Below are 24358 nucleotides of genomic sequence, written 5' to 3'. Positions count from 1 at the left end.
CAAGAACGATGAGACAAATGGTACATGGTCTCCCTGATAAGTGTATGCTAAATCCAAAATGTTAGGTTATACGACAAAACCAACAGGACTTAAGAAACAAAGAACTCCCACTCATCTGGTCGAACCACTACTAAATAACCCATGCTGCTGATCACATGTATGGTGTATAACATGTGAACACCGTTATATGTTACAGACTGTGATAGACAATTTGCTCCAGGAAAGTTAGAATGAACCTATGACTTTAAATGAGCATCATTATTCCATAATACTGTGAAATATGGGAAATTATGTAATCACTTAATCACAATAAAAAAAAAAGAACCTCGGGGAAGGTAGGGAGGGAAGGGATGGTAGGAGGAAAACAATGGAGGAGGTAACAATGCTCAATAGGAAGTGTACTCATTACCTCACTCATGTAACTGTAACCCTCTGTATAGCATCTTTACAATTCAAAAAAAAAGTTCTATAGTTTATAGGCAAACACCCAGGGAGATTTTCTCCTGATAGCGTTATGCAAATTGGAGTGGTATCTGTCATTCCTTCATAATTAATTGTTTGAGAAATCATATGAGAATTAGAATAGTCCTCCAAACCCCCTAGCAGGTCACTATTATTTGTCATTACCTGTATTATATCCTTATCCCTCCCATCCCACGGGATGTAGAAGAGGAGGATTAGGAACATAAGTCCAGTATTGTTCTCTTGAAACAGACACTGCCTGCACAGCAATAATGGCAAGCATAGCAAGAAACATATTTTCAACAGTGATAGTCTTTCCTGTAGAAACAACAATCTCCTCCGCAGAATGGCTGAGCTTCTTAATTAGTTCCCAGGTTGGTGGTTGGGCTTCTTTTGTTGTCTTCGCCTGTTGAGGAGAAAGGTGAAGAATTTTGAGCTTTTGCATCGCTTTCTTCATTTGCATCTTCTGTTGTTTTTTTTTTTCCCCTGGGTTTGTGATTAATTACAAATAAAGCATGATGGTTTCTCTAGTTAATAGGTCAGCCATCATATTTCCAAATGAAAGAAGACCTGGTAAATTTGTATGTCTCTTCTGTGTTCAATAAATAATTTTTCTTTTCTAAGTTGAATTAATTTTTGTAACTGATGTAACAAGTCTATAATTTTTTATTGTCATGATAAAAGAGCTGTCTCTATGGCGGGAAATAAGTTAACCACATGCTTACAGTCTGTGTAAATGTTAGGCTGCTGGGGAAATATGGTTAAAGCTAAAATTACAGCAATAATTTCCGCCTGTTGCTCTGAAATGTCGGATGCCCTTTTAGTAATGGGGAAGTGGTCTGGAATGTATACCACCGAAGTTCCATTTGAGAACCCATCAGTAAAAACTGTTAGAGCTCCTTCTAAAGGTGTTCTTACCACTAACGGAAAATGGTTTTTATCTCTTCCACAAATTTTAATAAAGGATGTTGAGGAACATGAAATTTTTTTTGTCCTGTATAATTTAATAATGCTAATCCCCAATTCTCATCATTCTGTAATAATATTTTAATTGTTTTTTATAATAAGGTATAATTATATTATTCATTTCTTTCTCAAATAACTCTAGGCACCTACTCCTTGCCTTGGCAATGAGTTGGCTGCACAAATATACAAAAGAAGCTATCATTCTTGTCTGACTGTGAGGCAAGTGAAGCCATTCCAGGAATGCATCTTGCCATAAACATCTTGTATGGGTATAAGATGTCTTTAATATTATAAAATCCCAGTCATTATTATAGTCCAATTGGACCACTTTTGCTTGTAACTTTTATTCCACCAATGAAATTTTTCTAACATTATTGGAGTGAATCGTCTCTTAGAGTTAGGATTAGAATCACCTTTTAGGGCTTCAAACAATGGGTGTAATTCTCCTGTGATAATTTTCAAGTAGGGTCTAACCCAATTTATGTTTCCTAGTAATTTTTGAAAATCATTTAATGTTTTTCATTTATCTAGCCTAATACTCATTTTTGTGACATGATGTATTATTTTTCCTAAATAATTTAAAGGTTTATTATGTTGAATTTTATCTGGAACAATAAGCAAACCAAAGTTGTTTAATTGCTCAATGGTTAATTGTTAAAATTTGTTCTGTTAAATGTTTACTTTCAGCAGCTATTAAAATATCTTCCATATAATGAATAATATAAGCATTAGAAAACTCTTCCCTAGTTTTTTGTAAAGCTTAATCCACAAATTTTTGACACAATGTAGGAGAATTTTTCATGCCTTGTGGCAAGACCTTCCACTGATATCTCTGCCAGGGCCTTTTCCAATTACATGAGGGCACACGAAATGCAAATCTTTGAAAATCATTAGGATCCAATTTTATTGTAGGAAAAATCCTGAAAATAAATGATTATTATATAATCTCCTTTAGGAAGAGCCACAGGAGATGGAAGTCTTGGCTGAAGAGTCCCCATGTCATACATGGTGTTATTAATGGCTGTGAGGTCTTGTAACAACCTCCATTACCGAGATTTCTTTTTAATTACAAAAACTGGAGTATTCCAAGGGCTATTGGATTCCTCTAAATATCCTTTCTGTATTTGCTCATTTACCAATTGTTCTACAGCCTGTATCTTCTCTTGAGTTAGGGACCACTGATCAAACCACACTGGCTGATCATTTTTCCATGATATTGCATCAGCAAACTTCTCATCAGCGGCCCCTATGAAAAATTTTGTACACTAATGTAATCTGCGGTAACTAATTTTAGTTCCATGTTTTGCATAATGTCTCTGCCCCATAATGTAAGGGCAAAGAAGATATAATATAAGGTTGAAAGTTTCCAAATCTATTTTCACACTCCCACTTTAAAAATTTTGAAGTTTGAGCAACATTGTTAGCCATATCCAATCCCATTAATGTAGATTCTGTCTTCATAATTGGCCAGGAGGAGGGCGAGTCTTTTCCTGCAATAAATGTTGGGTCTGGCCCTGTGTCCACGAGACCTTTAACAGGCTTTGTATCCACTTTTTTGGTTTTCATGGGTCCATCCTTAGAAATAGATTGTACCCAGGCCACAGTTTCTGTGGAACTGAAACCTCCTGTACCTCGATCTTGTTTTAGGATTTCATTTCGAAGATGGACATAATTTAAAATTAAGATTTGAGCTAATCTTTGATCCATATGTATTCACATATTTTCTTTTAAAAACCTTACCGTTACTTTAATTTCCCCTTGATAATCTGCATCAACTACTCCAGGTAATACCTCAAAGTTTTGTTATAATTTGAGCTTCTACCAATTATCAAGCCCACAGTTCCTTCAATTACAAGACTGTAAACTTGAGTGTTTATTAGCTGAATACCATACATGATAGAGATAATGTAATCTCTTTTTTGCTGCCAGATCTAACCCTGCACTTCCTGGAGTAGCTCTTGGCAAATCCCATACTGCAAATGGAGGTGACAAGAGATTTAATGGAACTGATCCCTTAGGGGATTTTTGTGTAACAGTAGGTGTTTCCCCTCTTTTGTTTACGGGGCTGAGGGAGCACCCCTCTTCTTGTTTTTTGTCTCCTTTTCTTCTTCTGTTAGGAGAATTCTATCCTTATGATATTTTGATCTACACTCATTTTTCCAATGATTGCCTTTATTTCATTGTGGACAAAGTCCAGGCGCTTTACCCTTTTTATTGTTACTAGGCTTATTTTTCTTTTGTTGAAAATCTTTACTCATGTGTTCTGACTGGTCACATGAGAAACAGACCCCATTTCTGGCCTGAGGTCATTTCTTATGTAATTTTTGTACATAAGCTGAAGGGTTCTGCTTTCATTGCTGCAGCATGTGCCATTCCTTGAATGGCTGCTGGTGAGGCATCTATGCATGCTTTAACATTATCTTGCAATGATCCTGTCAGTAATTTTAAAGTACTTAATTCATAACTTTTCATACTTCTTACCTCCTCCCTCATTTTTCTCACAGTTTTCCTTTTCATCAATACCTCTCACAAGTTGTTATGTACATTTCCCCTATATTGTCTTGTGAGCATTGCTATTGCATTGGTTTGCCTTTTGTCTTTTTTCTCACCATTTTGTTTTTCCTCTTCCATTCCCTAATTAAGGTAAATGTATACACAAAATACAGGGCACCAAAATCAAATACAGCAGGGATTAAACTATAGGGAGAAAACCCAAAACAAAATAGAAATCACATACTACATTAAAAACAGCAAGCTAATAAAAAAGCCTCTGTTTCCATATCTTGTAGTTCATTTTGCTCGGCATTAGCTTATATGGTAATATATATGCATAACAAAGCCACTGGAAAAGAATAGTTGCATGGACACTATATCATAAAAACAATGTTAGCTGTTTCTGATGGTAAAGGTGGAATTAGGATTGGTGAATTCGCGATTCTGATAAAGGAATTTCAAAAGAGTTTTACAATTATGACAGGTAAATTTTAATACTTCAACATTTTTAACAACTTAGCCTATTAAGAAAATTTAAAATTGTGGAGTTCCGGGAAGATGGCGGAGGACAAGCTGGAGGCTAAACAAGCTCTCACATATTAAGCAGTTTTAGAGTTCCAGTGAACAGTCCTAAGCCAGACAATCACGCCAAGTGTGCCATCACACAACAGAGAGTTAGGCCAGAGAGGGAAAATCCAAGCAAGGGGACAGATCTGAGCTCTTCCCAGCAGCTGCCACTGCGGCAGCAGGGGTGGTGGCGGCCTTACTGCCATACCTGAAATAGTGAGAGTCCAGGAGGAAAGAGCCATACACAGCGGGTGAGCAGATTCTACTCAACACCAGCAAGAAACGACAAGGAGCAGACATTTTCATCCTGCAGTTCACAGACCAGAGATGACCCAGGAACCAAGATTCGGCAAGAGTTGAAGCCTGATGTCCTCACTCCTTCTTAGGGAGCAGAGGAGGGAAGGCCACCCTTCCCCCCTCCCCAGTACCGGAGACTCCATCTTGGATACCGACAAAGCTTGGCAGAGCTGCTAGCTCCAACTCAGGCCTTGGAATAAAAGGAGTCATTTAGCAGGTCACAAGAACTTAACGGCGTGACATGCCAGACTCAGCTCCACCCAGGGAAAAGTCACCCAGTGAAGAAAGCCACTCAACAACCATGAGAAGGAATATTACAGAGCTAAGCCCTGGGATACACAAGTATGTAAAACATGACAAATGAAGAAAAACAGTAATACGTATGTAATGCAGACTTATATGGGTAGGTATTTTTAATGTTTAAGGCTATGAACTGATTGTGTGATGACCTAAAATTAAGAAATTGATAGGTTCAACTATCCTTTGGTCCAACCATAGCTGATAGTTTAAGTGAAACGGGGCCACAGTAGTGTGCCTTGATTTACCAAAGTGAAAATAGGCCAATATTTGGAAAGCTACCATTTGGACATGTGGTTGGAGTGGCAATTACTTCAGTTTGTTGAAGTGTCAGTAGAAAGCTACAGTTTTAGCACAATGATAGAAAACTTTCAGGGATCTGGTAGATTTTCCCTTTGTCTTCATTTTCCCTTTTTATCTGTGAGCTAAAGTATCATTACTGGAAGCCTGTCCAAATTGTGCCTTTGGCAAGTTAACAGATAGTCTGTCACATGCCAAATAAAAGAGAATTGGAACAGGTCTATATTGAGCACCACAGTAGACGGGTCTCTGGACATTCTCAGGAAGAGCCTTCTGCCATTGTGGGATAGATAGGACTGGATAATATGCAAAATAGACACCATAGATTGAAAGTATTCTGCTAAGTTGACACTTGAGATATCAGATGTTTTAACTGCATTGTATTAATTTTTATGAATCAGTTAATCAGATTCATCATACCATATGATATTACTAGACTGTCATATGCATGCTTATTGCATTTCCTTTGTATAACATATAATATGTTTTGAAATTTGGTATAAAATATTTGCATTTTCACTTATTTATTTGTACTCTGCATTACTTTAGTTCTCATGAGTAGGGAAATGCCCTGGAACTTTGTAATTTGTTGTCATATGTAATTTTTTTATTCTTATTTATTGTCTATTACAGCACCCGGCTATGTGTAATTTAAACTGTAGTTTTCTTCAAGTGTATCCTCCTACACTGAAGTTTTTTTTTTTTTTTCTTACAAGCTTTCTAATAAATATGTAATCTATTCAATTTTGAAAAGTACTGCTGTACCTCCCACTTATTTGTGGCATTTCTGAAATCCAAGTTCCTCTGTGTGTCAGAGTGGATACTTTTGCCTGTAACATTTTTGTTATTGAATACATAAAATCTGGCTACTTAGGGAACAAAGGATGTGAAGCTACAGTATTCCAATAAAGAACTTCCAGGACAATTCAAGGGCAACTCATGTACTCTCTGTGTAGGTGAATAGGAGCATAGAAAAGAAATTCTTATACATGAAAGTGACTGGGAGTGTGTGCACATAGGTGTTCACTTATTTATCTGTTGTTATAGTTTTACATATTCCCTATTATTAAACGATATTTCATATATATGAATACACACACACACACACACACACACACACACACACACACACACACACACACACACACACACACACACACACACACACACACACACATATATATATATATAGGATCACAATTTCCAAAATCCAGAGAACCACATTCATGGGCATTGCTTTCCTATGTTGCTCTTTGGGTAATAAGAATGAAACCTGGTATTGTCCTGTGGTAGAGAAATAACTCAGAAATTCAAACATTTTTCTTTCAATATGTTGCCTGTTCCTACATCTAAAATTAGGAAGTCTTTTAATACATAATACATGTTATAATATATTTAATATATTATATAATGTATAATATATTCTATATTATAATATATATTATATATCATAACTGACAGTGTTATATATTTATAAGGAAAAATACAACAAAAGTATCGATGTCCATACTTTCCTAGCCATGATTAGGTTCAGTAGAGTCAGGTGCATTACATCTCAACAGGAAAAGTCTACTAAAGTTCTGATGACCTTGAGCTAGATTAGGAGAATTTCTGTAAAAGGAACCTCTCTTCAATTTTGAGAAAAGATAAGTTTGGAGGTTGTTTCTTTTGTTTGATTTTATATTTTTTTGTTTTTATTTAGGCCGGACAAGGGGCCTGAACTTTGGGCCTGAACACTGTCCCTCACCTCTTCAATTCAAGGCTAGTTCTCTACCACTCGAGCCATAGCAGCACTTCTGGCTTTTTCTGCTTATGTGGCACTGAAGAATGGAAACCACGGCATCATGCATGCAAGGCAAGCATTCTACCACTGAACCACATTCCCAGCCCAAGTTTGAAGTTTTTGAGAAGAGGAATTTGGCATTTGATTTGCATCCTTCATTAGTAAAAAAATAGATATCATTTTGCCCCAAATTTTGTCTCCTTTTATGTTCCCTAAACAGTCACACATGATCATCATTCCATCGCATATCTTTAAGTCCTTCTTTTATTTCTTTTATCATTATTGTTTCTTGTTGTTTTGCTGATCCTAAAGCTTGCACTCAGGGCCTGGGCATTGTCTCTGAGCTCAAGGCTCGTGCTCTACCACTTGAACCACAGCACCACTTTTGGCTTTTTCTGCCTGGGCTTCCTTTGAATCATAATATTCAGATCTCAGCCTCCTGGGTAGCTAGTATTATAGGTCTGAGCCACCAGTGCCCAGCAAGTCCCTCTCTTTTAGATATTATTCTAAAAGCCTCCTATCAAAGGTCACTCCTAAGATAGTAAATGGACCTATGCCAATAGATCCTTCATACTCTCATCTCTTCTTATGGCTATGGTGTGTCTTTTCCATTGTATCCTGAACCTACTTCACTGTTGTCTTCCTAATCCATAATTCTAGATGTATTACTAATAATTACCTAATTTTTTGTGGCTATAAACCCTAAATTACTCAACTATTAATTTATTTTAATTTTTTTCAATATGATTGTTTTTTCTGTACAAAGCTTATATTCACTTCTTGCATCTACCTCTTGGCATGAGGAGAGCCTGGGCCTATTCTACCTTAAATGCAAGAGGTTAGCCAAAGAATAGCCTACAGTATTCCTGCCTAGGAGTCAGGACAAGTAGTTGAGTGCCTGAAAGAAGCAATGCATTCCTGACATGAGAGGGGGTCAGAGACACAACAGCCTAGAGAGCAAACTGGCATTCACTACATTTAACAACTTCTCCTTTGGGGAAACTGACCTCCTGCAAAGTGGCAGTGAGATAACTTACCTAGTGAATTTTCTTATATGAAGGAAGTTGTCATGTCTGACTATACAACTCACTTGTAGTCAAAGAGAGGGTCATTCTTTTGTTTCTTCCTTAGGCCCAGTCTCAGTTTATCTCTATCTTAGATTTTGCTCAGACTCTATTCCTACCAGAAGGTCCCTGATGAGGAGGAAAGTGTGATCTCTTGGTTTCTGACTGGCCCTTTGGGACCTGAGGTCACTTTTAGTTTTCAACCTGTTCCTTCTGACAATGGGAAAGCTCATTCTTTGAATTGTGCCCTAGTATCAAAACTTCAGAGAAAGTCAAGAAATGACAGATTCTGCCTGAGGGAGTGAGTTTCTCCATTTTCAAAGATGTCAATTAATATCTGATTCTGAGACCAAGGTGGAAGTCCTTTACCAGATCCTCCAAGCTGGAGTGGATGTTAGCTCAGACTCCAAGCCATCTTCATCTTTCTCCAGCTCTTTCTCATGAACCAAAATGTTACAGGAGTTTAGTTCAGAAACAAGGAGAAATGAGAGTAGCAGAAGAACCATTGGCAGAGTGAGGAATTAGAAACTGTTGGTGAAAAAAAGGCCTCAGAAAACCTAGGATCAGGGGGCTGGGAAAGTGGCTCAGTGGTAGAGAGCTTGCCTTGCATGCCTGAGGCCCTGGGTTTGATTCCTCAGCACCACATAATCAAAAAGAAAAAAGCTGGAAGTGGCTCTGTGGCTCAAGTGGTAGAGCGCTAGCCTTGAGCTGAAGGGCTGAGGGACAGCGCCCAGGCCCAGAGTTCAGGACCCACCACCGGACCCCCCCCCCAAGAAAAAGAAAGAAAATCTAGGAACACTCACATCATTTGGGAATCACATCATAAGATTAGGGAATAAAAGTAATAAATTACTACCTAAATTACTAACTCCACTACTCTACATTACAAGTGTTCTGTCAAAAGTTAGCTGTCCTAGCTCTATTGTGATAAGGAAAACGGAGCACATGATTTCCTCACAAAGTTCTACTGAGTATCTTTATCCATACCCCAGGTTGTTCTTACTCTCTACTTCTCTGTTACTTTCCTTTGCTGGATTAAATCAATGACACTTGAAAGTGTTAGCATCTTCAGAAATGTAGTTACACTTTCTTCTAATCCATTTGTTATAAAGTAAAACAAATTATGGGGAAACGTATAGCAATGGTACATTTTCTTCCATGGCATATTTATTTGATATTATTAAGTATTATTTTAATAGTTTCATTGTTAAAACTTGAGGAAAATGTTTTACTATTAGCAGTAATTACTTGCACATTTTTTGTATTTTTCCATGTCTGTGTATTTGTTAAGCTTCTAACAACATCTTTTTCCCCAACTGTTGCCTTCTTAAAATTGCTTCAAATCATAAACTATATATGATGGTACTCTATATGTTCATTGATATATTTAAACTTTAATCTAATATCCATATATTATAGGATATCTTCAACCTATTGTAACTAGTCTGAAAATCAATATGGACATTCTTCCTTAAAGCAAAAACACAATGCCACAAAATGTCGTGAAAGTAAGATTAGGTATATATTCAAAATATTTAGCAATGATACAGTAGAAACATTCACTTCTCATATATCAGAACATGTTTATAGCTATGAGTAGCACATTTTCTTCATTCCTTCTTTCTGGTGCATCTAGGTTGATTACACAGATTGGTTGCTAGGAATATTGCTGCCATAAACATGGATGTCCATGTTGATTTATATTCCTTCAATATGTATCCAATTGCGGTAAAGGACATCAACACATCTGTCTTTTTGATATTGTGTAAATTTCCATTAAGGTATCCCTATGGTTTGCACTGGTTTACAATGCCACAGAACCAGATATAGTTCCTGATTTATTTCAACCTCTCCAGCAGTTTATTTATTTGAGTGGTGATAGCTATTCTAGTGTGTAAGATAGGATCTCAGTGACTTTCCTCTATTTTCCTTTGTATTTGCTACATGGATATGAATCTCAAACATTGTATTTATTTATTAAACACTTACATTTGTACTTTATTCCTGATTAGTGTCTTTCTTTTTATTTTAGTACTTGATCAATTTTCAAGGTTTGTAACATTTGATTTTTCCCATTACAAATACTCATTTTAGTTTAAAAAGATTTTTTTATTAGAGTGGTGCACAATTAACTAAAAACAACAGATAGTACATTTATATCACTGGATGTTTTTGTTTGTATTTACAGCCAGGAAATTGTTTCAATAAAGATACTGAACTTCTTTCACTGATATACCTGAAAGTATAGTATCTCTTATTCGCCTAAACTAATCTCAGAATTAACAGTCACAGCCTGGGGCACCACAGTCTGGGCTAAGTAAAACCATTAACACAGCACAAACTGCATTTAAAGAGAGCAATGGGCTTCATACAAGTTAGAATAAAGGCATCACCTTCATGAAGCCAATGTTGAAGTTCACAGGCAGACCTTAGGAATCTGAATATCAAGAAGATCAAAGGATAAATGTATTTAGAAGGCAACTTTAGAACTCCAGATTGGGGAGGTGGGACAAACAATAGATACCAAAACTAAATGCTGAAAGGAAGAAGTATTTTATCCCAAACTTCACCTCTGTCTGACTCTCTCACACAACACACACACACACACACACACAGACACACACACACACACACCAATTAAACCCTCTACTTAAAAAGAATTTTGTAGTATCCTATAGAATATGATATTACAAACAAAACCGAAATATTTATTTGAAGTCTAAACTCTAATTTAGCAAGTTCTATAAAGACCTACATTAGATGAACTTTGCTATTCCTCCAGGTTTATGCTTTTGTAATCCTTCATCTTTCCTTGGAATCTAACAGAATGATGATTACTTACTTTTTCAAATTTTGGATGGGAATAATGAACCATTTTGCATCTAGGAATATTCTGTAATAAAGAGAACATTTAAACACAACTGAGGATTATATACCAGTTGCATTTCAATAGAAATCTTGGCTTCTCAAAACATAATGAAGAAATTAGCCCAAATTTCCAACTGTGTATTCCTTTCTTGTTTGGTTTATTTTATTAAGACAAAATTATACTACCTGGTCTAGGGAAGGTATCAGTAGAAATTCCAGTCCCTAATCTCCTGTCAGTCTGAGTGCTAGAATTCAAGGCTTGTATCACATTGCCCAACCATAGTTTCTTGGTTTATTTATTTATTTTGTTTGTTTGTTTGTTTGTTTGTTTGTTTTTGGGTCCAGTAATGGGGCCTAAACTCTGGGACTGGGTGCTGTCCCTCAGCTCTTCAGCTCAAGGCTAGTGATCTACCACTTGAGCCACAGAGCCACTTCCGGCTTTTTTCTTTTTGCTTATGTGGTGCTGAGGAATCGAACCCAGGGCTTCATGCATGCAACACAGCACTCTACCATTGAGCCACCTTCCCAGCCCCTTCTTGGTTTATTTAATCTAGATACTGACTAGCAATTCTGAACTTCTCTAGTGATATTATCCGCTAGAATTCTCAGACTGTTCATGTACTATTTTCAAAGATGTTCTAACATTTGACACATGGTATGAACATTTTCAAGTGCACCTGCGGGGTCTCTGATTCATTCCTCCATGGATCCAATCCTTTTAATATTGATTACTTGACTCTCTTACTATCTCTGGTCCCTACCTCTCTAATATGCTCAAACATTTTGAAGAAAGTTCACTTGAGGATTTTCTAATTTTAAAAATTAGCACTTGATGCCAGTCTTACTCAGGACATATTTTCTATTGTTTTCTAACTTTTCTACATATTTTGAGAGTTGCTTCATTTTTGTATATGTGTGTGCACATATAAGTGCCTCTGTGTGTATGTATATGTTTATATGTATGCATGCAAAAGCCTCAAGCTCTTATTCATCATTCTTGCTCATGACTGTTATTCCATCACCTAAGCCATTTTTCCAATCCAGATTTTGGGTGGTTAATTATAGATAGTGTCTCAAACACTCTTCTGCCCAGGCTGGATGCAAACTGAACCTCCCAGACTCCTTTACATTCTTAGGTTTCATTTATCCAGTAGAATCAACTTTTAAACTACAAACATTTTTTGAGTTTAAAGTCTAAGCTGTAGTCCAGATTTTTAACTCAAGATTTCATATATAGATAGATGAATATACAAATTACATATGCTGAGTGTACACTGTTAGAAATGTGATCCTAAGCTACGTTGTGGTGAGATCTGAGGATTGGGGTTCAAAGCCAGCCCAGGTAGGAAAGTCCCGGAAACTCTTTTCTCCAATTTACTGCAAGAAAATTGGAAGTGGCACTGTTGGCTCAAGTGGTAGAGCATTAGCCTTGAGCGGAATAGCAGAGGGACAGTGTCTAGGCCCAGAGTTCAAGTGACAAGACCACCACCAACAAAAAATATATAAGTAAAGGAAAGAAAAAATGTGATCTTATCCACCAGTTCATGGCTAGTATAATCCCTGCTCTCTCAAGATGGACTCTTTTTTTCCAGACAAGTCCATGCTCTTATATCTGCCTTGCATTGGAAACAGAATTATTCTTCCATTCTTCTTTCTACAAAGATGTGTCGTTAGCAAGTGTGATTTAGAATACACTTCGTGTTCCACGTAGGAGTAATGCTTTCTCTATATCACACTCATAAATCTACATACTGGATTTGGCTTTATTGTTTCAACGTGGTCTTATTTGTAGAGTCTTCTATAGTGTATTGAAACCTTATACTTAAACACAGAATTTCTCTTTCTCTTATTATTGTTATAGTTAACATGAGTTAACAAATTTATGTAAACTTGGGAAATAATGCGCAGCATATACACTCAGAAAAAAATTATCTGAGAACCATATTCCCCTTTAAAATTCACCTTAATTTACAGAGAATTTACAAAGTTTGAACTCAATATACTCATGGATAATGTATTTATAAGAAATGTCAATTTCATATTTTCTCTATACTAAGTTGTCTCTGAAACACGTGTTACCTCAGGTCCAAAGGTGTCCTTGGGTTATTTCGGTGAAGCCAGAAAACATTCATTATACCTTAGACAGCACCATAGATTGTTCCTGGAAATAACTATTACTGGATGTGGAAACTGATCCCAGGAGAAGAATGGAACATAGAGGATTGACAAAGTTCAAGTTAACTTGTGCTTTCCTTTTTACTGTAAAAGAAGAGAATCCGAAGGCTTGAAGGAAACTCTGTCCCTTACTTTTTTTAGTGTGTTTTTACTCATATATAATTTTTCTGTAAACTTCTAAATTGAGAATATTACAAAAAGATATAATGTGCCATTTGATGGCCAGCATAGAACAAAAGGAAATAACGTTGTTTTAAATATGTTCTACTGCAGGGACTGTGAAGGTGGCTCAGTGATAGAGCATTTGCCTTGCATGCTTGAGGCCCTGGGTTCGATTCCTCAGCACCTCATAAGCAAATATAAGCCATAAGTGGTGCTGTGGCTCAAGTGGTAGAGCGCTAGCTTTGAGTTGAAAAGTTGAGGTAAAGTGCCCAGGCCCAGAGTTCAGGCCCACGACTGGACCCCCCAAAAAATCTACTGCAAAGAAACAAAGACATGGAGGTTTTAAAGTGTTTTATGGATGGATATTTTACCCCTGAGATGATTCTTTTGTTGCAGGAGTCAGTTATCAATTCCTTTTGTTTGGTCCTGAGTTCTCCAGAGCAATAAGGATTCCAAAAAAGCAACCAGTATGTATGAACAGCAAAAGGAGCCATTTCTCACACCAATAGTCCTTTAAGGAGGGTTCCAATGAAATATCTGGTTTTTTGTTTGCTTTTTTGTTTAGCTGGTGTTGGTTCTGGGGCTTGAACCCAGAGGCTGGACCCTGTCTCTGAACAGTTTTCTTTCCTGCTCACCTAGTCCCAAAGCTAGTACTCTACTGCTTGAACCAAAACTCCACTTCTGGCTTTTTTCTTGTGTAATTACAGATAAGACTTTGGCAGACTCTCCTGCCTGGTTTGGCTTTAAACTAGGATAGTAAGAAAGCCAAGAGTCATCAACTGTATAGACTTCTCTTTTCAAACGAGAAATATTATATGAATTTTATTGTAAAGCTAATATTTGACAATTTTTACTTCCTTTTTATTGTGAGCATACCGTACAGAGAAGTTACAATTACATGGGCAAGATAACCAGTGCATTTCTTATCAATCATTGTTGCCTCCTCTTTGTTTCCCCTTCCCATCCCTTCCCATATACCCCCTCCTCCCAGGCGACCCTCCGCCCCCCACCAACGTTGTAAGGTTCGTTTTTCAACATGATGACTTGTACATCTCATTGTTGCAATGGTTCCACCTGTATCCCTAGTTAAACGATTTGTTTTTAAAGAATATGTCCAGCATAGAATCCATAACATAACTCAGCAAAAGTAGGCCCACTGAATCATTTTGGAATTTTTTTTTTGCTTGGGAAGATTATTGATCTTGTCGTTCCTTTTGGGGAAACTTAAAGTCATATTTCACCTTTTTATAGGTTGTGGGGCTTGAACTCTGATCCTGGGTGCTCAGCTACAGCACCAGCTCTGGGTTTCTGGTGGTTAATTGAAGGTTACGGTCTCATGAACTTTCCTGAACAGGCTGGGTTTGAACCACAATCCTCTGGTCACAATCTCCTGAGTAGCTAGGATTACAAGCGTAAACCACCAGCACCTGGCTCATATTTGCATTTATGTGCACTGAATGACACAGTGTAGACAAAGAATGGAAATTTTAACCAAATGATGACATTAAAATTGAAGTCCTCCTTTTCCATTTTCCTACATTAATAACTCATGAGCTATGGGACCCTTACATTAGCATCCTCTGCCATCTGTATAAGTGTATTTAGTATCAGGAAATGTTCATAGAGAAATATAGAAAGAATGAGATTTTTAGAAAGTAAAGGAGATAAGGTATGAAAGAATAGCATAGGCGATACATTTATCACACAGAGATGAAGAGCTAGCCTAAGAGATTTGGAATTCTAAAGGCAATGAGGAAAAGCCTAGTTAACAACTAGTTCTACAATAACCAAAAATTGTTTTCAAGACCAGTTTCTGGTATACCTTAATTACTATCATTTATTCCTTCTATCTGGAGTTATTCCTTATTTTCTGTCACAACTATTAATTAGCCTCTGCCTTTTTGGTGCCATAACGGACCAAAAAAATTTCAAAATCACACTTAGCCTACCCTTCTTTTTGTGATTTTCAGTGATGACACAAATCCTGGAATCGTTGAATTTCCAGAATTAAACTTTACCTGGCATCTAAGCACATTCCTAGTATTAATTGCTGTGACTTAATGAACAAAGCTTTTTTCAACACAGTATCCTCATATAAGTAAAGTACATGAATTAGGGACTGTTGTCAGGTGTCAGTATGAAAGGAGCAATTATATATTCCAAGTATGGGTTCTTTATTTTTGATTTACTAACTAAATGGTTTATTTGTTTTGTTTTGTTTCGTTTTTGTTCTTTTTGCCAGTCGAGGGGCTAAAACTCAGGGGTAGGGAATTTTCCTGAGCTTTTTTTTTTCTTGCTCAATGCTAGCTCTCTACCACTTGAGGCAAAGCACCACTTCCAGTTTTTCTTTTATGTGTTACTAGAGGAATTGAACCCAGGCTTTTATGGATGCTAGGCAATCACTGTACCATGAAGCCACATTCCCAGAGCCCTAAATAACTTTCTTAAGATGGCATTACTTTTTCATTCCATAACTACGTATCATAATTTTGGCCAGGTGCTAGAAAATGATGTAGAAAGCAATACAATAAGTCTAGTAAGGCAGGAGGGACAATGAATAACTGTCACGGTCTAGCCAGAGGGGCTTATCCCATGGAGCTGTTTCAATAACTGAGCGAGACAGCTCCTGACCCACAGCCAACCTCCAGAATGAGAGGGCCACCTCAGGTTCCAGCCACATGGGGATCAGTACTTTTGAAAGAGAGAGAGAAAAAAAGTCAGAATTACAATTAAGTCTGGTGCTAGTGGCTCAGAATTCTAATACTAACTACACAGGACGCTGAGATATGAGGATCATGGTTCATAACCAGCCCAGGCAGAAACGTCTGTGAGACTCTTATTTCCAAAGAACCACCAGAAAATCAGAAGTAGTGCTTTGTGCTCAAGTGGTAGAGCACTAAATAGCCTTTTGCTGAGGCTTTCGGGAACAGTGCCCATGCCTAGAGTTCCAGCCCCACAACTGACAAGAAGTGAACTTCCTAACACAAGAAGTGGACTGAATAGCATCCATTCTCCTAGGGAGCAGGGTATCAAAGTCAGGCAGAGCTTCCTGTGAAATTGAAGTCATAAGTAGGTCAACTGGCTTCTCTGTGCTTTGGTTTCACCAGCTACAAAACTCAACATAGTGAAGGATCCTCTTCCTCATGGCGATAGGGTAATGATGAAAGAGAGCCATGTTTTGTTTCATAAGCCCACATCTGTTGGACAATTAATAACAGGCCCCACCTGAGCCCTTCCCAGCTATCTTCCTGTCATTTGCTCACAGAATTGCGGAGAAACTTATCTGAAGGCTGCTCCCTCTGTGCCTAGCCATGCTCCAGAGATCCCTCTGTATAAATCCCTTGTTTCCTCACAACTGTCCTGAGAGGAGAATGAGGTCTGATGGTTGTGACCCTACCCAGAGCTTCACATGTGGTCAAGAATCATCTGCTGTGATTTTTCTGCCTGCTCAAACTGACTTAAGAAACCATTCAAGCCACAGGAAAATCAAAAACCACAAACAGACCAGAGACTGCAACAAGAGACAGCTTAAGGACACAAGGGAGATACATTATATTACCATCCCCACCCAAAAATATCAAAGAACTCTTTTTTTGTACCTTTATAAAAAAATGTTTTTCTAAAAGTTTTTTTTTTTTAATTTTGAATTTTTTACTTTAATTTTTTTTGTTTTTTATTAACATTTTTTTCTTCCTCTCAGAATTTTCATTTTAGGGGTATATGTGTGTGTACTTTTTTCTCTTTTCTTCTTAAAATTTTTTTTGTTTAGCTCTACTGACCATTTGCCCTTTGTTTCTTTCCTTCTTACTCTTTTCACTTTTTCTTCTTTCCTATCTTCTTTGCGTGACTTAATTGTTATTCTGCTAATCCTCAGATATGCCAATAGTCGATTATTAGACCTTAGCCCCATTGTGTACACCCTTAATCCAGAAATTTATTACTCAATTTAAAACCTCTTAGCCTTAAATTTCTTAATAGCAGTACTACCCTTTTTACCTGTATAATATTTTAAGCATTTTTATTTTTAAGTTTTTCACATCTCCTTTCTATCCATCCCCTTCTCTTATTCTATCCACGTTCTTCTCTGAATATTACGTTTTCATTTTGCATAATTTTTAAGTGTTGAACTTCTTAATTTTTATTTTTTTGTTTTTCTATTTTTTCTTGTCTTTTTTCTTTCTCTTTCTTCTTATTTCTCTCTCTACTATCATTCTATCCAACCTATTTCCCGCTTTGAGATTAGGATTGAGTTAAGTTAACTATCCCACTGCCTTTCCACATCCTTATGTGCCTATTTTTACCCATATCTCTCCCTAAACTTAATAATTTCTGTTTGCCAAATTCTTCTTTGCGGTTTGTAGCCCATTAATACATAGTTGTTTGATGTTGAATAGGTATATCTGTAGAACTAGATTGTATCTGCAGATTTTTGACTGTGGAACTACAGACTTTGGTTGATGCTTGCCTTAAAATAGTGTGCTAGCACAAAACTGGCATTACTTTCATCCCAAATGGGCAGAGCAACCTGGAAAACACAAGAAAAATGACAAGTCCGGGTATCTCAACTCCCACTCATGGTAATCAGGGGTCAGAAAAGATAATCAATAATCCAGAGGAGAGTTCTCAAAAAGCTCTATAAACACTACTGGTAAATATAGTAAATGAAAAGAGTGAAAACCTGCAAAGGACTCCGCATGAGCGTGATAGGGAGAGAGAGGAGGCAAAACAAAGATTAATACAAGAATATCATGAGCGTGAGGAAGCTACTCAAAGATTGATACAGGAATTGCATGCGCAGATGGAGAGCACTCAAAGAGAAATAAAGGAATGTCATGAGCAGGCTGAGATCAGTCAAAGAGAACTACAGGAACTGCGTGAACGTGAAGAAGCTAATCAAAAAAATACAGGAATTGAGAGAGTGAGATGAGAATGCAGAAAGATCACTAAAGGCATTCATGGAATCCATAAACAGAGAACTGAAAGAAGTCAGAGAGACCACAAAGGGAATGCTGAATGGAACCCCAACAGAAGGAATGGGAATAACAAATCAACTAAGGGATTTGAGAATAAACACTGAAAACCAAATTAAGGAAGAAAAGAAGTTCATACAAGTTCTAAAACAATGCTGCAACAAAGAATTTGAAGCCAACAAAGTTGACCAACTAGAAGAAGAAGAAATTTAAAACAAAGTATAAAGTCTCTATTGAAGGTTAGACCATGCAGAAGATCGACTCTCGGGGATTGAAGAGAGCCTAGATATTATAGAGAAAGAACATACAACTATTTAAGACAAATCCAAGAAATATGATAAATCTATCCAACATTTGGAAGACACCATCAGAAGGCCTAATCTGAGGCTAACGGGTGTAGAGGAGAAGCTAGAGACAGAAGTTAATGGTCTAGGAAATTTGTGTAACAGGATCCTAGCAAAGAACTTCCCAAACACGCAAAAAGAAAGTCCTATTCAGATACAAGAAGCTGGTAGAACTCCAAATAGACCAGCCCAGAATAGGACATCCACCATCAAATTATAATCCACACAGGATCAATTCAGACCAAAGAAAAGATCCTTAAAGATGACGAGGAGAAAAGATCAATCACCTATACATGGAAATCAATTGGAATCACCTCAGATTTCTCAGCGGAAACAATCATTGCAAGAAGAGCCTAGAATGATGGATTCCATGCCCTAAAAACAAACAACTATCAAACAAGAATTTTGTACCCAGCTAAACTCTCCTTAACTGGAGGTAAAATAAAAACCTTCCATAGCAAAGAAAAATTGATACAATATATCTCCACAAAACCAGCCCTACAAAACATTCTTAAAGATGTCCTACACATAGAAAACCAACAAGATCACAATAAAGGCCAAGAAATCGCACCCAAACTGAGAATCCAAGAACCATAAAAAGAACCCAGTTGACTCAGCACTCAAGAAGGTGGATAAAATGGCAGGTACTCCCAAATACCTCTCAATCTTAACTCTCAACATTAACGGACTTAACTCTCCAATTAAGCATCGTAGACTATCTAGTTGGATTAAAAGCAAGATCCTTCTATCTGCTAGGATCAGGAGTCACATCTTGCCCATAAAAACAAACACATTTTGAATATGAAAGGCTGCAACCAAATCTACCAAGCAAATGGCCCCCATAAACAGGCAGGAGTTGCAATCCTAATATCAGATAAAAGAGACTTCTAAATGAAATTTGTGAAAAGAGATAAAGAAGGTCACTACATACTAATTAAGGGATCTATCCTTCAAGAAGATATTACAATTCTGAATATCTATTCGCCAAGCAATGGAGCCCCCAAATTTATCCAAGAAACACTACTTTCCCTCAAATCCGACAGAGATCCAAAGAGATTAATTTTTGGGGTATTTAACACACCAGTTTCCTCACTAGATAGATAAACTCAGTAAAAACTCAACAGAGAAAACGCAGATCTAAACAACTGCATAGATCAACTAGATTTCACAGACATCTACCGAATATTTCACACAGCATCATCAGAATACAAGTTTTTCAGAAATATTGAAGTTATACCTTGCATTCTCTCAGACCACAAGGAAATAAAATTAAAACTTAATACCAAAAGCCACCAAAGAAAATCCTATAACACATGGAGCCTGAAAAACACACTGCAGAATCACGAGTGGGTCATGGAAGAGATTAGAAAGGAAATTCAAATGTTCTTGAACACACAAATTACCAGCTCCTCTGGGACACAGGAAAAGCAGTACTCAGGGGCAAGTTCATCGCTCTGAGTTCCTACATCAACAAATTCGAGAGATCTGAAACCCACCATTTGATGAGACATCTGAGCCTCCTTGAAAAAAACAGCAAGATAATCCCCCATCCAGTAGACGGTAAGAAATAATTAAAATTAAATCAGCATTAAATGAATTAGAATGCAAAAGAAATCATCGAAAGAATCAACAAAACAAAGATTTGTTACTTCAAAAAATTAACAAAATTGACAGACTCTTAGCAAATCTTATCAGAAAAAGAATAAAACACACGCAAATAAATAAACTCAGAGATGAGAATGGAAACATCACCACAGAATCAACCAAGATTCAGAACATTATAAGGAAATATTTCTCAAAACTTTATGCTAATAAGTTTGACAACTTGACAGAAATGGACCTTTTCCTAGCAAATATTGACATGCTGAAACTAAACCAGGATGAGTTAAACCATCTTAACAGGCCCATATCAAGCATTGAAATAGAAACCCCAATAACAGACCTCCCATCTAAGTAAAGCCCAGGACCAGATGGCTTTAAAGCAGAATTCTATAAGGCCTTTAAAACACAGCTCACACCAATACTCCTCCAAATCTTCAATGAAATTGAAAGAAAAAATTCACTACCGAACACATTATATGAAGCCATCATAAGCCCCATCCCCAAACCAGGCAGGGACTCATCACAGAAAGAGAACTATTTACCCATTTCTTTGATGAACATTGATGCAAAATTTCTCAACAAAATTTTGGTCAATCGATTTCAACAATTCATCCAAAAAATCATACACCATGATCAAACAGTATTCATTTCAGGGAGGCAAAGCTGGCTCAATATACAAAAATCAAGTAATATAATTCATCACATCAACAGGAGCAAGGGTAAGAACCACATAGTTATCTCAATTGATGCTGAAAAAGCATTTGACAAGATCCAACTCCCCTTTATGATTAAGGTTCTGGGAAAACTAGGAATCCATGGAACTTTCCTCAATATAATAAAGACTATATAGGACAATCCTACAGCCAGCATTAAACTTAATGGTGAAACATTAATGCCATTTCCTCTTAACTCAGGAATGAGACAAGAATGTCTCCACTTCTCTTCAATCTAGTGTTAGCATGCCTAGCTACAGGAATAAGACAAGACGCAAACGTAAAGGAGATCCAAATAGGGAAAGAAGAAGCAAAACTCTCCCTCTTTGCAGATGACATGATCTTGTATTTAAAGAATCCCATAGACTCCATTCCCAAATTACTCAAGCTGATTTAAAACTTTGGCAAAGTAGCAGGGTATAAAATTAACCCTCAAAAAACAATGGCTTTTCTGTATGCCAACAATGAGAAAAGTGTGGCTGAAATTAGGAAAGCATCTCCATTCGTAATACCACACAAAAAATAAAATACCTAGGAATTAACTTAATCAAAGAAGTGAAGGACCTCTATGATGAAAATGTAAAAAACCTGAAAAAGGAAATCAAAAGAAATCTTAGAAAGTGGCAAAAACTCCCATGCTCCTGGATTGGAAAAATCAACATCATGAAAATGGCAATACTTCCCAAGGCTATCTACAAATTCAATGCAATTCCTATGAATATTCCAACCTCATTCTTCAAGGAAATAGAAGAGGCAATCCAATAATTCATAGGGAACAATAAAAGATCCCGAATAGCAAAAATGATCCTCAACAGAAAGAACAGTCCTGGATGAATATTAATTCCAAATTTCAAACTCCTCTACAAAGCAATAATAATCAAAAGAGCTTGGTACTGGAACACGAACAGACCACAGGACCAATGGAATAGAATTGAAATCCCAGAAATGAACCTACAGACCTATAGCCATCTAATATTCGATAAGGGAGCTAAGAAAATAGAATGGAAGAAAGAAAGCTTCTTCAGGAAATGGTGCTGGCAAAATTGGTTAACTACTTGTAGAAAACTAAAACTAGACCCTTATATATCACCCTGCACCAGAATCAACTCCAAATGGATCAAAGACCTTGATGCCAAAGCAGACACTCTGAAAACATTACAGGATGGAATAGGAAAAATCCCAGGTCTACTTGGCAAAAGCTGAAATTTTCTGAATAGAGACCCTGAAACACAACAAACCAAAGAAAGGTTGGACAATTAGGATTGCATGAAATTGGAGAGCTTCTGCATGGCAAAGGATATAGCTAGCAAGATCAATAGAAAGACCACAGACTTGGAAAAAATCTTCACTAGCCATACAACTGACAAGGGTCTCATATCTAAAATAAATCCCCCAACAACAAATCTTCAAAGAAACAACTGCCCAATAAATAAGTTTGCTAAAACCTTAAAGAGAAACTTCTCTGAAGAGAAAAGAAGGATGGCCAATAGACACATGAACAAATGCTCAACCTCTCTAGCCATAAAAGCAATGCAAATCAAAACAACTTTGAGATACCACCTCACCCCAGTTAGAATGGCTATAATCAAGAACTCTGATAACAACAGATTCTGGAGTGGATTTGGACAGATGGGAACTTTATTGCAGTGTTGGTGGGAGTGTAAATTTGTTCAACCACTTTCAAAAGCAGTATGGAGGTTCCTCAAAAGACTCTATGTACAGTTCCCCTATGACCCAGGCAATCCCACTTTTGGGCATTTACCCAAATGTTCACAAACAAGACCACATTAAAGCTACCAGGACAACTATGTTTATTGCAGCATTATTTATGATAGCTAAGGTATGGAACCAACCCAGATGCCCCTGGGTAGATGAATGGATCAAGAAAATGTAGTATATATACACAATGGAATTCTATGCCTCCATCATAAAGAATGACAGTGCTCCATTTGTTAGGAAATGGAAAGACTTGGAAAAAATTATATTAAGTGAAATAAGCCAGGCCCAAAGAAACATAGGTTCCATGGTTTGCCTTATTTGCAATAACTAGTATATGTCTGAGTCAAGCAAAACAGGTCAGATAAGTTGATGTTAGGGAAATGAACCTTAAAATATGTATTCAATATTTTTTCTTTCATTCGATTGTTTCTATTACATTTATAAGATTATTTCTTTGTTGTTTTTTATGTCCCTCCCCCACAGTATAATCCCTGCTTTAACTGTATTTGATGTTGTTATAATTTATGGAGGGGAAGGGAAAAAATGAATCATTTAAATAGAGATTACAGGTGGACCCATTGCAACAATGAGACATAGAAGTCGTATGTCGAAAATGAACTTTACAAATTTGGTAGGGGGAGGTGGAGGGACAGGAAGGGAGGCGGGGAGAGGATGGGATGAGAAGGGGAAACAAAGGAGGAAGCTACAATACTTGATAAGAAATGTACTCATTATCTTGCCGATGTAATTTTAAACCCTCTGTACAGTATTTTCACAATAAAAAAAAAAAAAGAATCGCCTGATGTGGACTAAAAGTTTGGGATAATCCATCTAAATTGATGACTGAGCATGTTGCTACATATCTACTATACCAACGACAGAGGACCAGGCCTGGTGGAGCATACATGTTATAGATAGGAGGACCTCGATCCAGCCCAGCCAGAGCATATATTGAGGCTGTTTCAGGAATGCCCCAAACAGAAAGGTGGCTTCTCAGAGCCAGGGATTGGACAGAAGTAGGGGGTCATGGTGCCCCCAGAAGGGTGTCTGACCCGGGGTAGGGGTAGTTTTGGGCCAGCCACTCACATGTGCTGCTGTGAAAAGTTGCTTGAGGCTGCTCCAGGTGGGGCGAGCAGTGATGGCAGTTGCATTTCAGACACATGGCCTCAGAGCCAGGGACCAGGTTGGGCTTTATGCGGCCTGGCAGGGTATTGCCTGATGTCTGAAATCCTGAACCATGGGCAGGGAGGGCACTGGGGCATGGGCAGCCATATCATTTTCGTTCAAAATTCCAAAGTTGCCTTGAGTCTCTTCCTCACCACTCAGCCATCTCTACCTTCCTCAACTGCTGGTAGTGGTGTAAACTAACAGAGGGAATCCCGGTGCTACCTGGCAGCATGGAATGTGAGCGTGGCCACCATTCTTGTATCTCATTGGTCAGAAAGAACCATGAAATAATTGGGGTGTGGCCAGAATCCTGTGATGCAAGCAGCATGGGCGGAGTCAAGAAGATAGCAGCTCCCCCAGTCCTTTTCCTGGGGAACAATGTCCAATTCAGTTGGAGACAAGAGGGTGA

General features: G+C 37.5%; 1 long non-coding RNA gene across 1 annotated transcript; it reads right to left on the bottom strand.

Moving 5' to 3' along the window:
* Window positions 1-701: 701 nt before the first annotated feature.
* Window positions 702-24134, bottom strand: LOC138831355 (uncharacterized). The gene is made up of 3 exons (XR_011373270.1): window positions 23869-24134; window positions 11072-11122; window positions 702-868 (listed from the first exon to the last, which is right to left on the bottom strand). It is a non-coding gene; the product is annotated as an uncharacterized lncRNA (long non-coding RNA).
* Window positions 24135-24358: the final 224 nt, after the last annotated feature.

Source organism: Dipodomys merriami, unplaced genomic scaffold (genome assembly GCF_024711535.1).
Source record: "Dipodomys merriami isolate MVZ:Mamm:240054 unplaced genomic scaffold, mDipMer1.0.p SCAF_1938, whole genome shotgun sequence".
Lineage (NCBI taxonomy): Eukaryota > Metazoa > Chordata > Mammalia > Rodentia > Heteromyidae > Dipodomys > Dipodomys merriami.
Note: the sequence above shows the minus strand (reverse complement) of the source record. Positions and strands in the feature narration are given on the sequence as shown.